The 15,712-nt window shown below is 37.4% G+C and overlaps 1 pseudogene; it reads left to right on the forward strand.

The window, feature by feature from the left end:
- The window catches only part of LOC132152320 (obscurin-like protein 1), a 43,847-nt pseudogene that overhangs the window by 19,241 nt on the left and 8,894 nt on the right, over positions 1-15,712 (forward strand).

The following is a 15,712-nucleotide window of genomic DNA, read 5'->3' on the forward strand; positions in this document are numbered from 1 at the left end:
TATATATATGTTTCACCTAAGTGTCCACCTAATCAATATCATGTGGTGTGACCAAAAAGGTAATGTGGTCTAACTGCGTTGCATAAATATTAAGAAGAAGAAGAAAAAGAGAGATAAAAACTAGGGATGTCCCGATCAGGTTTTTTTGTCCTCGAGTCCGAGTCATTTGATTTTGAGTATCTGCCGATACCGAGTCCCGATCCGATACTTCTATAATACATAAAAAAAGAATAAAGAAGAGCGAAAAAACAGATCCAGGATCTTCAATAAATTACATTTTGAAATATATTCAAATATAAAACAGCTATTTTAAATAGGCTAGTAAAAATATTTCAAAATCTTACTGTTTAGCTGTACTTTGGATCAAATAAATGCAGGCTTGCAGGCTTCTTAAAAAAAAAAAAAAAAACCTTAACAAGCTTACTGTTCAAAAACTTCTGACTGGTAGTATAGGCAACTTTATTTTTTCTCTAATTTCTAGCTTTTAATTGGCTTAGAAATCTATAAATGCTGGACAATAACAAATAATAATGATTTGTTTATATACTACAAACACTGTTTATCACATAATAATGCAGAATAGTTTCTATACTGTAATAAATACTATGTCAATCAGCACTGCATTGTTCATACTTTATTTATCACCTGCTGGAGATGACTTGAAGAACAATTTATTGTCGTGATCGTATATTAATGTCTTCGTGTTTGCATAAGTTTCTGTTTTCCTGTGAGCACCACAGCATAGCTGGACGCTTTTGTCCATATTAGGAATATCCTGATATCAGCGCGAGAGCGTGCTCCGGCTTCAAGTATGAAAGAAACACACACTGCATGAGAGTTTAGCGCTCTGTGATGTTCATCTCGCTGTATCCTGGGTCCGAATGAAAAATCAGGTCATGCGCAAACTATCATGTCTCTTTGAGTGTGAATCTATATTTATTCACACCAGCTCTTGAAAACAAAGTGATGTCATGCCGCACACATTGCTGTTTCTGTGTGGAGTCAAAAGGGTCTAACTCTGTGCCACCGCATAACAAAAGATGTGTTCAAAATTAATGAGAATATATATATATCCGAGTCCTGATCGGGAGGTAACGTCCGATTCCGATCGAGTCTGAAACCCTGCGATCGGGCCCGATTTCCGATCACGTGATCGGATTTGGACATCCCTAATAAAAACATACAAGAGAATTTAAGATTTTACCATAAACTAGACTTTTATTTATTTATTTATTTCTATTTTTTTGTGGACACTCTTTGTGTCATTGGCCCATTTTCCTGAGAAATACAATGAGACCTTATGTGTTGTATTTATCTACAGAGCCTCCTGTTTAGTACCTCAACAAAGAAAAGGTAAACCTGGTCACTGGTTATGAAGCAGAGGCTGTCACTTTTACTGCTATGGTTTCCAGACCCAATGCCACAGTATGATGCCTTAAAGACTGGACTCCAGTCAGTGATGAATGATTTTACATGGCCAGCCTGGGCCTTACCCACACTTTCACCATCAACCCGTTAAAGAAGATTGATAGTGGAGAGTACATGTGATGCAAACACAGATGAGATGCACTTCAGCCTCCTGGTCAAAGATTGGTAACTGGGTCACACTTAAAAGCAAAGTCACATGAGTGTTGCAACTCAGTCAACATGCAATAATAACAACCATGTATACTGTGTGTGTTGCAGATATGCATATTAAATTTGCGAAGCCAATGGTTAACAAAGTGGCCTGTAAAGATGGTATGGTTACACTTTGCTGTGGTTATGCAAGCCCAAAGCAGATGTCCAGTGGAAGTAGGATGTAGTTGAGATCATTCACAGCCGTCGCTTCTCTATCCGTGCCAATTGGACAGAAAGGAGTCTCACAAGGCAAGAAGAGTCCAAAGATGACTGCACCAGCTCTAGCTTAAGGGTAGATTGTAAGCAAAGCAAACAATACTCATTTGAAGATATTAAAAAACACACACTTCGACAATACAATCAACTTGCTTTCAATTTGCATTGCCCCGTGTGGTGGAATTCCCCCCCGAGCTTCACAATACCACAGTGATGGAGAGTTAGGATGCTACCTTTAAGTGTGTAGTCTCCCCTGATGATGTTCAGTTGGTCTGGCTCATGGATGGAGAAACCATCAATCCCAGTGATCACTTCCATATTAATCAGAGCAGCCTCTGCAATACTCTGATGATCCAGAAGGTCCAGCTGCTGGATTCCTCACGGATCACTGCAGAGGCTGAGAGTATCATTTCTAAAGCCAGCCTCAAGGTCCAGGGTAAGTAAATGAAAGCTAGGTAAAGTTATTAAATAAATTATTCCTTTTGATGTTTATTTCAGCCCCAAAAGAAGGTTCTATCATCATCTACTCACCCTTCTATGTTTTGAAAAAAGTACACAAAATGAGATTTTTTTTGCCAAAAGTCCAATCTGCCCTTTCAGACTAAAAAAAAAAAACTATAGCAGTAATCTGTCTTGAGTCTTGAGTCTGGAGAGTCTGGAGAGGTCCAGTGGATGAGACAGGGTCGTGATCCAGCCAGGGACCAGACATAAACTCACCCAGAATAGCTGCAAATGCATCTTGACCATCACTAACTTCAGCCTGTCTGATCAAGGCACTTACCACTGTGAGACCCTCTATGACCGTTCGCAGGTCAAATTCAATGTGGAGCTGAAAAAGTGGATACTAGCATTTTTACATGTTTGTTGCTTTAGCCTAATTAAATAAAATTCTTTAAGAACTTGGTAGTCATTTCAAAAAGAACATCAGCTAATTCTGGTCCTTGGCCTAACAGTTCTAAAGTTGTCTATACATGGAGTACTTTTTAGGGCTCAAGCCTGGAGGGCGAGAGCCCTATTGTTTTCCTTAGGATTATTTGTTATTATTATTATTATTATTATTATTTTTCTTCAAGGTTTCGGGGGCTTTTGGGGCCCTTAACATGCTCGAAAACTCTTGAAAATTGGCACACACCTTGGAATCTGCGGCCATTAGGACCGGGCAGAGACTGATACACGGGCGTGGCACAGGGGCTCTACAGCGCCCCCTGGAATATGGAGGGCCATATATCATACATACTTGCACGTAGACGTACGAAACTCGGTACACATATAGATCTCATCAATACAAACCACTTTCGTATTGCATATCATAGGCTCCGCCCAACAGGAAGTTGGCTACTTAGGGTTTATTATTCGTATTTTCCGTCAAAGTTTTGGGGGCTTTTGGGACCCTCAACATACTCAAAAACTCTTGAAAATTTGCACACACCTTGGAATATGTGGCCTTTAGGAGCCCGCAGAGGCTGGGACCCGGGCGTGGCACAGGGGCTCTACAGCGCCCCCTGGATCTCAGTCGGAAATGTTGATGTATAGCTCACACATACTTGCACATATTCATATGAAACTCAGTACACATATAGATCTCATCGTGCCGAACAACTTTCGTATTGCATGTCATAGGCTCCGCCCAACAGGAAGTCAGCTATTTAGAGTTATGTAAAAAGCGCATGCTCTGGAATTTGAAATACTTGTCATAGGTTTTTTTGCCGATTGCCACCAAACTCGGTCAACATGATCTCAAGACATTGGGGATGAAAAATTGCCAGGTGATTTTTGATATCTCGAACGGTTTGCTCGTGGCGAGGTGTTGAAATTATGGCGAGAAATGAGAAACAGGACGTGTCTAATAGCATCCACTTACACTACCTGATTTTAATCAAACTTCATCAGATTATTCGTTGTATGATGTCGATCGCATATATGTGACTATTAGGAGTCAAAGTTATAGCGCCACCAACTGGCAGCAGGAAGTGTGTCATTTTCAAAATGCTTTGAATTCAGCATCTTATTTTTACTCAATTTGCTTCAAACTTCATCAGAATAATGCTAAAACACAGCCGATATAAATCTGCTGGGGGGATATTGATATCTAAAAATATTGTTGCCGTGGCAACATGTCAAACTGGAATACTTCTCAGGTGATTTTGAGGCATATAACATGCTTAAAATTTCATCAAACTCAGAATACATATCAGTAATAATGATAACTAGACACTGGCAAAAGTTCATAAGAGGGCGTGGAAGAGGCACTCTATAGCGCCACCTTTTGTCAAAAGTGGGGGGGTTAGTTTTAGCTACAGACACCAAACTCGGTACATAAATTGTTCTTATCAAGACGGACAACTTTCTAATTCACAGTCATCAGCTACGACCAACAGGAAGTCGGCTATTTTGATTTGAATGTGGATTTTTTTTACATTTAGCTGTGAATTAATGCATACTGCTCAGAGGAGAGTAACACTATACACACCAAACTTTGTCTACATGACGCAAAAACATTGAGGAATTTAAATTGTGAATGGATTTTGAATAGCTTGAATGGTTTTGCCGTGGTGATTTTTTTAAATGACCGTAAAAAGGGAATCATTAATTGTATTGTATTTTTAAATTCCAAACACGTCAAAGAATTTTTTCATACAGATGAAAAAGTCATTCTGAGGAAATATGCATAGTTTCATGACTTTACAACACTGTATGGATAACAGAAAATTATAAAAACTGTCAGACATCTCATCTCACTCTGTCCCTCTGTTTGAGTATGTGCTTAGACTTCCATTGTCTGAGAGAAATAGCGCCCCTACAGGTGCAATTCCCGGACTTTTAGTTTCACTTTTAAATCGGTTAAAATACAAATAAATACTTAGATTTAATTCACACTGACAAGCTAAACCAACATATCTGATTATTACCGGTTCAGGGCTCATGGATAATTGATTTCTGGCCAGAGATACGTGAGAAAGACGAGAGATGAATCACCGCTGTGATCAGGAGCGTGGAGTCAAGAGCTAAGAAAAAACGAATTTATTCTTGTTTTAAAGCTTTTAAAAATAAATTATTACAGCGATATCACACAATCCAACAATTAGAACACACCATGAGCTAAATTCATATGTTTTTGAACTGTTTGTGTGAAAATGAAATATTCGCGGCTGCCTATCTGAAATCAAAACTCCGATCAGCGTGTACAGTGTCACGATGTCAAAACAAACGAATTTATTCTTGTTTAAGAGCTTTTTAAAATAAAATATTATCACAAATGCACACAATACACCCATTATAACACAACAAAAGCTAATAGCTTGGCGAATATAAACGAAAACAGCCATGTGAACGTAAACTGTTGAGAAATAAATCTGAAGTGGATCTACTGGATTTGAATATTAAGTGCATTTACCAGCTGCTTCTGTCTTCTTCTGTTTTTTTGTGTGTGTGTACGTATTTATTTATTTAATTTTTTATACATTTTGTATAATTTCATAGTTTATGTATTATAATTATAAAAACAAAAATAAATTTAGCCACTTACATAGAAATATCTTCCCACGTAGGAGGGGACGTTCTCGTGACCTTGTCCCAGCTAACACAAATACGTAACTGTTACGTAACTGCAACGTAATCTTGTGACCAAACTTTCGTCGTGGCGACGTAATTAGTTACGTCGTGGCAACCGGAAAAGTGAAATTCCCAGATACGTCGCCACAACGTAACTTTGTGACGTTGCCAGTAAGTAACTGCGACGTCGTGGCAACGTCGCGGATCGGTGGTCGTGTGCTGGTAATCAGTTGGTCATTTTTTATAATTATTCTATGGGCGGACATGCAGTACTTGAACCTAATTTATGTCCTCATATGCCCAAACTAATTTAAAGGCTGTTTCAGCAGCTGTGAATGATGAATACATACTCGAAATGACTTCAGTTAATTTATTAACAAGCAAATATGAACAGTAATACACCCAGATTATTAATAAAAACATAGGATATACAGCGAAATATGATTGAAAGCATTCAGCCCATACAGAAGCACATAGATTGAGATATATTAATAATAAATACATTTCCATATATTTAAATATCTATACTCTTCTGTAAGCATCCAGGGTCAAAACATTATGCACCAACATGCAAGTCTTAGTAGGCACTCAGTACATTGCATTTAAATATTAGCATTAACAATGTACACATTCATCAACTAATCACAAGCTCCCACAAATAATACATCAGCTAATCACACCCTTAACCAAACCACTACAAATAATTCATTGAAAATAATATGCAATAGCTTATGAACAGATGTATTATAGCAAATCAAGTTTAATGAATCTCACACCTATCATACAGCATTATGGCCAGTTCACACTGCCACAAAAAAATATATCTAAAAAAATATATATATGTATATATGTTTAAGCAATTAACATTAAATTCTAAAATCTTAAGTAATTCTTACTTTCTCTATTCTTGCAATATTCAAGTGTTCATGTCCCTGAGTAATATCTGCATCTGGCGAAGTCTGAAGAGAACACAATATGCTAGTAGACAGCAATCCTCGTGAGAGAGAGGTCTAGTGTGGAAGGTGGATCTGGAACTGACTTCTCTTGATTATCTGTCTTCACAAACTGCCCTGAAATACAATTCAAACATTAACAATGATTGTTATAAATGCAATGTAAGGCTCTTACATTCATAATGCTCATTTTGGAAATATAGTTAATATCAGTAATATGCAGCATGCACGATACAAGGAAGTGGTCAGTAACAACACTTTGAGGTATGATATCTGTATCAGTAAGGCTACCTTTAAGAAAAAATAAAATGAATAAATTAAGTTGTGTTATGCATTCAAATAGTTAGACATGCTAAAATACAGAATCTGTTAACAATAATAATAAAAAATAATATGCTGGGGAAAAAATGAAACATTTCATAGGGCCCTAAACATGTTTTTTTTTTTTTTTACTTTTAATAAATTGATGTGAAAATGTATGTACTACGAAAAAGGAGATGAATGAAATGAAATGAAATATTTATTTTATCATTCAAAGTCAAAGTCACCTTTATTTATATAGCGCTTTAAACAAAATACATTGCGTCAAAGCAACTGAACAACATTCATTAGGAAAACAGTGTCAATAATGCAAAAAAAAAATCATTGAGGATTTCTCTAAAAAAAAAAAAAAAATCTCGTCTCGCTCTCATGAACCCAGTCTCGTGTCTCATCTCGTCTTGTGGGATAAGTGTCTCGTCACACCCCTAGTAGCCAGAGCAAGAGATACATTAGATTTCTTTTGCATGTCTGACAGTGTAACATTAAGCTGAAGTATTTCGAATGAGTTAAACCTGTATCCTGTTTTCTGGGTAACATTGAGAATATCACTATATATTGTTGCAACACCTCAGCCACTACCAGTCTGATGGGGCTCATGCTTATAACAGTAGTTTGGTGGAGTTTAGACTAATGCTAAATCAAAAATGCCTGTCAAAATTAACACTGGAACAAACACAATCTTTATTGATTGGACAGCACAAGTACTTCTATTTGAGCGTGTAGAACAAAACTGATCATAATAGTTATTTGAGAATTGTCTTACTAGTCACATGGAGCGAAGTGTCCTGGAGATGTTGTCAGAGAGCAGCTCCGCTCCGACTCTGCTGGGCTGCAAGCCATCAGCGCGAAACAGCCTAGGACGCTCCCAGAAAAGATTCCAGTTATTAACAAATAGCAGTTTCTGTTCTTTACACCATGACAACAACCATTCATTTAAAGCAACAAGTCTACTGAACCTTTCGTATCCTCGTCGATACGTGGGCAGTGGTCCTGACATGATGATCGTCGCCGCGGGCGTCGTGCTGCGAACCGTCTCGATCAGGCTGCTGAAGTCCCTCTTCAGCGTATCCGTCTGCCGCAGCGTGGTGTCGTTAACCCTCTCAGATGATAACAGTGTCGTGTTCTGTCTCGCGAAGTGGAGCTCCTGCAGGTGGAGATCCTGAAGACCGGAGGCGTTGGAAGGAGAGAGGTCATCGCCCAGGTCCTGGCTCATGTCTTACGCTGTGGACATCTGGGAAGATCGCGTCCTGGGTGCACCAAGCTTGTGCTGAGAACCACACAGAGTAGAGGTGGTAGTAGGGTTAGCTGTTTACTTACCCTGGACTTATGAGCGTCAACCCCTGAATGTTTCCAGCACAGCTCTCCACTCTCTCAGCTGGGCCTGCTTCTCCACGAGGTCACGGATGTGCTTCTCCACAGCCTCCAGCTCCTTATTAGAAATAAACAAACTAGAGAATAGGGGAAATGCAGAAAAGAAAAATAGCAAAATGGAAAACATACATATAAATCTTAAAATACCAGTATTCACATTTTTTGATGTTACAGATGCATAATGATATGTTGTGTAAAATAAATATTAAGTTATTTAATAAGCTTCCTCGGATCACCTGTGTTTTCTATCTCTGTCAGCAGCTCCCATTAGAAATTCTCTTGGAACTTCCCCTCTGTTTTAGAGGGTTTTTAAGACACTCCTGAAATCACAGTACAATTTTAATCCATATTTGTTTACAATGAAAAATCAAAACGTGTTTGAAACACTGGTTTGAAATAGTGTCAGCCAAATTTAGACCGCGAGTGACGTCACTGATAGACTCTACATTGCAGACTTTTAGTTTTAATTAATTAGCTTACTTCCATTTATCTTTTGACATATTATCATCAAAAAAGTTTACAAAGCTATCAAAACCGCTCCTTTACACATAAGATGTGATTAAAAGCCCAAACATTCATTAATAAGAGCTCAAATCTATTATGTTATACTTATGCTTCTAAGCTAGCATAATATTTGCTAGCAGACATATCAGATAATTAAGATGCCATAATCACAGAGGTATAAATGTTAACAAAAGTACTTAAAGTAGACTGTGGATAATATTAACATATGTTACTTAACCAATCTGTCGCAGTTGTTGAACTTTTCTTTGGTATAACTGACGAGAAACAGAGAAACTGTCAGACGAGTCCTCTCCTCTCCAGCAGCTGATGTGTCCGCGGTTGCCATGGTAACTCTCAACGGCTAGTAGGCTAATAAAAACAATAATATTAAAAAAGGGTTTTAGCGTCTTTACGGAGATCAAGACTTTTGTTTTATACATTTTATCAACCTCTTTATTTATTATAAATTGTAAGACTCACCTCAGAAAAGCCATTTCTCCTGTCAGACACAGTTGAAGTGAAAAGTACTTCAAACAAACGCGCTGTCCTCCTGATAACGTTACTGTATCTGCGGCAGATGAGATGGTGCAGCCAGTCTGTCATTATTTCACGTTCACAACTCCTTACGAAATAGAAAGTTTCACAACTCCGAAAAATGTATTTCCTTTCTTGTCAATATTGTGCGCGTGGGTGCGTCAGTTGTGGAAGCGCGCACGCGCTGTATGCCACGTCACTATATATTAAAAGCATGTCCATATTCTGACTTGGTGAAAAGAAACACATTTTATCTTTAAGGAACGTTTAATCGTGTGTCTGAAGTTTAATTACACTTTATAAATAGCACTATACTCAGGGAGCATATAAAGAATGTACAAAAATTATGGTAATTAAAATTACGTGCATACGACGTTGTAGTTACGTTGCCAGTAAGTCATGAAGTTACCAATATATTACGAATAGAGGACCTATCTGGGACTTTCTTGGTTATCTTGTTACGTTGGAAGGACGTACTGACGACGTTGTGAGTTGGTAATGTGATGGTAATACAATTACGTGCATGCGACGTCGTAGTGACGTTGTCAATTGGTAAGTCATGGAATTACCAAAAATTACCAATACGTTACGTAACTGTTACGTCGTGTGTTAGCAGGGGTGCAACGTTCCCTAAAAGTTGTCTAAAGGTAACGAAAGTTCCGAACCTTTACAGAACATTAGGTACGTTCTTGGAACGTCCTCTTTTGGTTATGAAAGTGCTGCAGTTCAAGGTTCCTTAAATGACTTTAGGGGGACGTTCTATTTGGGGCATTTTATGGTCACATAGCAAACGTTACAGAGAGGACATTTGAGACGTTAACAGAACGTTCTCGCATGGTCCTCTGTTGGTCATATAATAACGTTCCCAAAGTGACTTTAGGGGAACGTTCCATACTGGTTGTTATATGGTCATGAAACAACGTTACAAAGAGGACATTCGGGACGTGAACAGAACGTTCCCATACGGTTCTCTGTTGGTCATATAATAACGTTCCCGTTATTACTTTAGGGGGACGTTCGATATTGGTTATTATATGGTCACACAACAACGTTACAAAGAGGACATTCGGGATGTTAACAGAACGTTCTCGCATGGTCCTCTGTTGGTCATATAATAACGTTCCCAATGTGGTTATTATATGGTCACACAACAACGTTAAAAATATGACAAATTAATTAACGCAAAGATGTATTAAATCTACATCTAATTAATGAAAATATTAAATAATAATACAATAAGTATTAAACTTATTTGTTAAATAATAACACTAACATGCTAGCCAATTTATTAGGTCCTCTCTGCTAATTTTGTGGGTAGGATTTGATATTTGTTACTTCAAAATAAAAACTATGGCTTTTACTCTACAGATCTAAAATCCTTGATGTGTCCATAAATCCCTTATTAACAAATAGACATACAAAACAATACAATGTCATAGATCAAGGCAACGTGAAAATAAGCGATGCATAAGTGATGCAGTTCAATTTTTCTGCCACACCCGCGGCTGACTGTATTCAGAAGGGAGAGCTGCAGCCCAATTCAACTGTGAGCCACTGCTGCTGGTGCATCGTCCTTTCTTTATGTGCGGAGTGGGGAGCGCGCGCACTGCAGGGCATGGAAGCGGCCATGCAGTCGCTTGCATTTTTTTCCTGTCAACAGTGTAAACAACTTAAAATACTCAATTTTTGGTCATAAGAATAATACATTATTTAAAGCTTTTATTTGTGTAAACTCACAATATCAAGAAAACTTTAGCAAAATAAACCACCACAAAAAGGACTGTTTTAAATCTGCTATGAATATGAAGTTTGCAGATTGTTGTAGGCTATTGTACTGTATCTTCTATAAAGATGAATATTACATTTCGTTAATTTAAAAAGCACGTTAATGTTGTATAAATAAATAAACTTTTGTTCTGTTAGATGTGTTTTGGCTAGTTTTTGTCAGGCGCGGATATATGGGTGGGCCTGGGTGGGCAGATTGACTGGTGGCCCACCCAATCTGATTAATAAAAACAATTAATTTTTTTTTAATTTTAATAATAACAAATTAATAAATAATTTAATTTTAATAGTTTCATGAGGACATTTAAGTAAAGTAGCTACGAAAAATAGCTACAAAATAAAAATATGTCGGCTTATCACGTGTCAGTCCAGTGATGCTATCATGCAACACAGCTGGTTCGCTTGTGAATTTGTTTTCTGCACGGGCTGGCCACACGCTCTCCGTGCGCGCACTGACTTAAAAGTGGCGTAACACCACTGTTACACTGTGAAACACACATACTCCGTGTGCAGTGCGTGACTGATCCACGACTGTAGGCTACCACAAACACATACTCACTATTTGTATTTCAAATCCAGAAGTTATCAGAAACTTTTATTAAAAAAGTAAAAAAAAAAGGGTTGTCAGCATTGCGATTCTCTTTGTACATATACACTCTTTAATAGACGTTTTAACACAATTTAAACAACGTATTCAGCGCTACTTATATAGATTTATATATTAAGTTGCTCAAACAAGTGGTAAAATATTTAACCATGTAGTACTTCACAAAATCGCGAACATTTCAAATCTTAAAATTGACAAAAACAGCCGACTAACATGCCTTTTCTTTTGCATTTAAGTTTTAATACAATAAATATTGCATGTCACAAAGAAATTGTTTTTTCACCTCCACCATGAATGAGACGAGAGTTGTACATTATGTTGCCTTGTTGAAGTAAATTTATTTTTCCTTGCTTTACCCCGGTCCTAAAGTAAAAAAAACATGACTGTGTAAAAGAGTATAAATAAATTAAATGCATTTATGGTGAGATTACTACATTTTATTTAATTAAACGCATTTATGGTGAGATTATTATATTTTCATGTCAATCTGTGTTCATTTTGATCACGAACCATGCACCGTCAGCCTGTCACTTTAATTCAGCGCGTGCAGCACATCAGAAATAGACTCGGTGCGGAAACGATCTCTGCACTGCACCGCACATGGAACGGATCGCCGGACCGCATCCGCGCGCAGTGTGAAAGCTCTATAATACAGAGCCCGGGAATCAGGTGTATAAGATTAAAAAACCCGAGGCCCCTCTGTATATTCACCAGGCCCACCTATTAATGACGTTCTGTATCCGCCACTGGTTTTTGTATGTTGTATAATTATAATAGGCCTATATGTATCTAGGTAATGAAAAAAAATAAAATAATAATAAATAAATAAATATATAAATATATATATACATACAAAAGGAAAGCAGCTGCTTGAACCTCATTCTGGGAGAAGACTTATTTATTTATTTTTTACCATGAAGAAAAAAATCAATGGGATGAGTCAGGTTCTGCACATCTGAGAAGAAGAAACAGGTAAGACGTTTATAATCTTATACATTACAATAATGAACGATTTTTCATGAGAAATGTTCGCCTATCTATAAGACGAATAAAACACGACAATTTTACAACCGAGAAATATGACCTATTGGGTTTATTTGCACATAAACATTTTTAAATAAATTGTAAAAATAATACTAAATTACAATTATTATAATATGAATTATTTATTAGTAAATAATACTAAATTATATGTATATATATTAATTTATACTCATTTAATTTATATATTTGTATTCTAATGTATTATTTCTTGATAACAGGCGCTGCTAAGTATAACACACCGTTGCCATGAAAAACAAAGTGTTGCTATGGACGCAGGTATCTAGACGGAAATGGCTATTTTCTTTATTATTTTCTTTATTATTATTTTTCACATTATCCATTACATAATATAACGTAATTATTAGTATTATAACGCAATATATCATTATATAAATATACATATTTTTTTATAAAATAAAAAACGTTTAACACCTATATAGGTCACAAATTCTAAATCTGGCAGCGGGTATATAAGCTGGGGTCTGTGACCATCGCGCTCACACACAGCGTACTCACACCTCACTCACTCAGTGGACATCCCAACTGGACATCCCAACTGTCAGTTTCTCTGAGGTAATTCTTCTAATTAACCGTTCTATTTAAATTAAAAACACAAAAACAAAATGACATATAATGTACGTTACATGATATAAATAATAATAATATGGAATTATAAGGACAGTAACGTTAGCTTTTGAGCGAAATTTTCTCATGGTAAAACGGCCGTTTCCACAAGAAATTGAATAAATTGTCATAAAATTGACGGACTTTCTTTTCCAGTAATAAATGTACCACATTTACTCAGACAAACTGTTTTTCCGTCTTTTTCTTTAACTTTATACCACTGGTCCGCACTGTCATCGCCGTTATTTGTCGTTAAATACCGTTATGTTTACGTGATGTCATTTGGTCTAAAGAAGTAGCTTATCCTTTTCAGATAAGCTCATTAATTTTTTAGGGTCTGTCATGTTAACATTAGCTACTTTAAAATAAATTATGAATACAATTAATATCATTTTTGTAAATTATACTTTATTTGAAAATTAACGCGCCTTCTCACAGGCTTGGCTGTGAGCGCGCGCGTCCCTCAACCTCCGCACGAGCGCGACGGTGCCGTCATCACAGTGGGCGCGAGACCCCATTTCGCGCAAATGTGTGCACGGCATTTTTTGTAACTTTGCACGAAACTCCGCTTCCAGAGGTGCACGACTTCGAGCTTATTCTGGCCAAACAGCCAGCACCCAGTTTGCGCTTGCATTTAAAAAAAGAGCCTAGAAATAAGCAGGGAAAAAAAGAAGAAATAAGCCTTTTTGGTGAAAATAAAGGTCCATGTTTAACAAAACATAACAAAACCAGAACAAACTATAAATACATAAATACAAAACACACAAACAAAATAAAATAAAAATAAAATAATAATAATAATAATAATTATAGTAATAATTATAGAAATTACACTTTAATGCACAACCGGTTAGGCAATTCACAATTCAGGCATTGTATCTAATATCATCTGTATCCTTTGAAGTAACAAGTGTAAATAAAATTGTCCCACGTCGACGTATATGTGATTTCAATTCACTTTGTCTCTTTTCTGTGCTTTCCAGACCCTGCCCTACAGACAGATTACCATGATGTCATCTCAGAAGGTAGGCTTGTCTTGCAAAAAAGGTTTTCAAATTTACAGCATATTGCTGACATGCCAGAAAAGGGATCGATTTCACAGCAATGTGATAAGTTCAATGTTATATCAAGATGTTTTTCACCTTATAATGTGGCGTGAAAGATCACTGTATTTGCCTAAAAATTTACGATCTTTAGGTTTTTTTACTTAAATAACATGCGTGTACACATTTGCAGAGAAAAAAACACATAGCTGTGTCACACAACTGGATGCCTGCAGAAGCTAGGAAAAGAGAATACAAACGACTATGGCAGAGGGTACAACGGAAAATGAGAAATGTGCACATTAACGCAGCTGGTCCTAGTACTGTGCTAAACAATGAAGCACACAATCCCAGGGACACTATGCCAATCTGGAACCCAGGCCTAAAAAATGCAATGACTGGAGAATCTAATAGTGACAGCAATGAAATGTCGTTTGTCAATACTGACATCAGTGCAGTCACATCACTACAACATACAATGGCAGAAGACACAGAGAATATGGTTCTTGAATATTCCAGTAGTGACATGGATGGAGAGTTTTTTCAGAATACTGCCAACATTGATATGCCCACTGAAAATTTAGAAGAGGAGTTAAAGAGGTGGATCAATGAATATAATATCAAGCACAATGCTGCAGAAAAACTGCTCAAAATTCTCAGGAATCACGGGCATAAACACCTGCCATCTACTACTAAAACATTATTAAAAACGGATCCTGTTGAAAGCCAAATGGTGTCTGGTGTGGAATGCATTAAATTAGGAGTGACTGAACAATTAATCATGTGCTTGAATCGGTATCCCTACAATTATGCAAAAGACATCACTGAGCTTGAGATTTCCCTCAATGTAGATGGACTGCCACTCTTTAAGAGCACTGGTAAATCTTTCTGGCCTGTACTCTGCACAGTACATCTAAAACCAGCAAGCACATTTCCTTTGACCATTGCCCTCACTGAGGCCAAGCCCAAATCACTGGACTTCATTAAAGTCATATCAGATGAACTGAAAATGATTCTAATGAATGGCTTTGCATGGGGAGAAACAACACTCAATGTAAGATTGAGATGCATTACCTGTGATGCACCAGCAAAAGCCATGCTGAAGTGCATCAAACAATTCTCAGGTTACTATGGCTGTGACAAATGCACCCAAAAAGGCAACTGGGAGGGGCGCATCACTTACCAACAAGTGCATGACCTCACTTTGAGGAACGATGTCTCATTTAGAGAGCAACACCAACCAGAACATCATCACGAAAATGCTGTGTCCCCTTTCAGCAATCTCCAAATTGACATGATCAAGTCTTTCCCTGCTGACTACATGCACCAGTGCTGCCTGGGAGTGATGAGAAAAATGCTCCTACTATGGTCACAGGGCAAGTCGGGGCATCGACTATCGCCGGCTCAGCTGAGGGAGGTCAATCAGAGGCTAAGGAACTTGAGAAATGACATACCCCATATTTTTGCCAGGAAGCCACGCAGTCTGGAGGAATTGGAGAGGTGGAAGGCCACTGAATTCAGGCAGTTTATGCTCTACA

Source organism: Carassius carassius, chromosome 10 (assembly GCF_963082965.1).
Source record: "Carassius carassius chromosome 10, fCarCar2.1, whole genome shotgun sequence".
Lineage (NCBI taxonomy): Eukaryota > Metazoa > Chordata > Actinopteri > Cypriniformes > Cyprinidae > Carassius > Carassius carassius.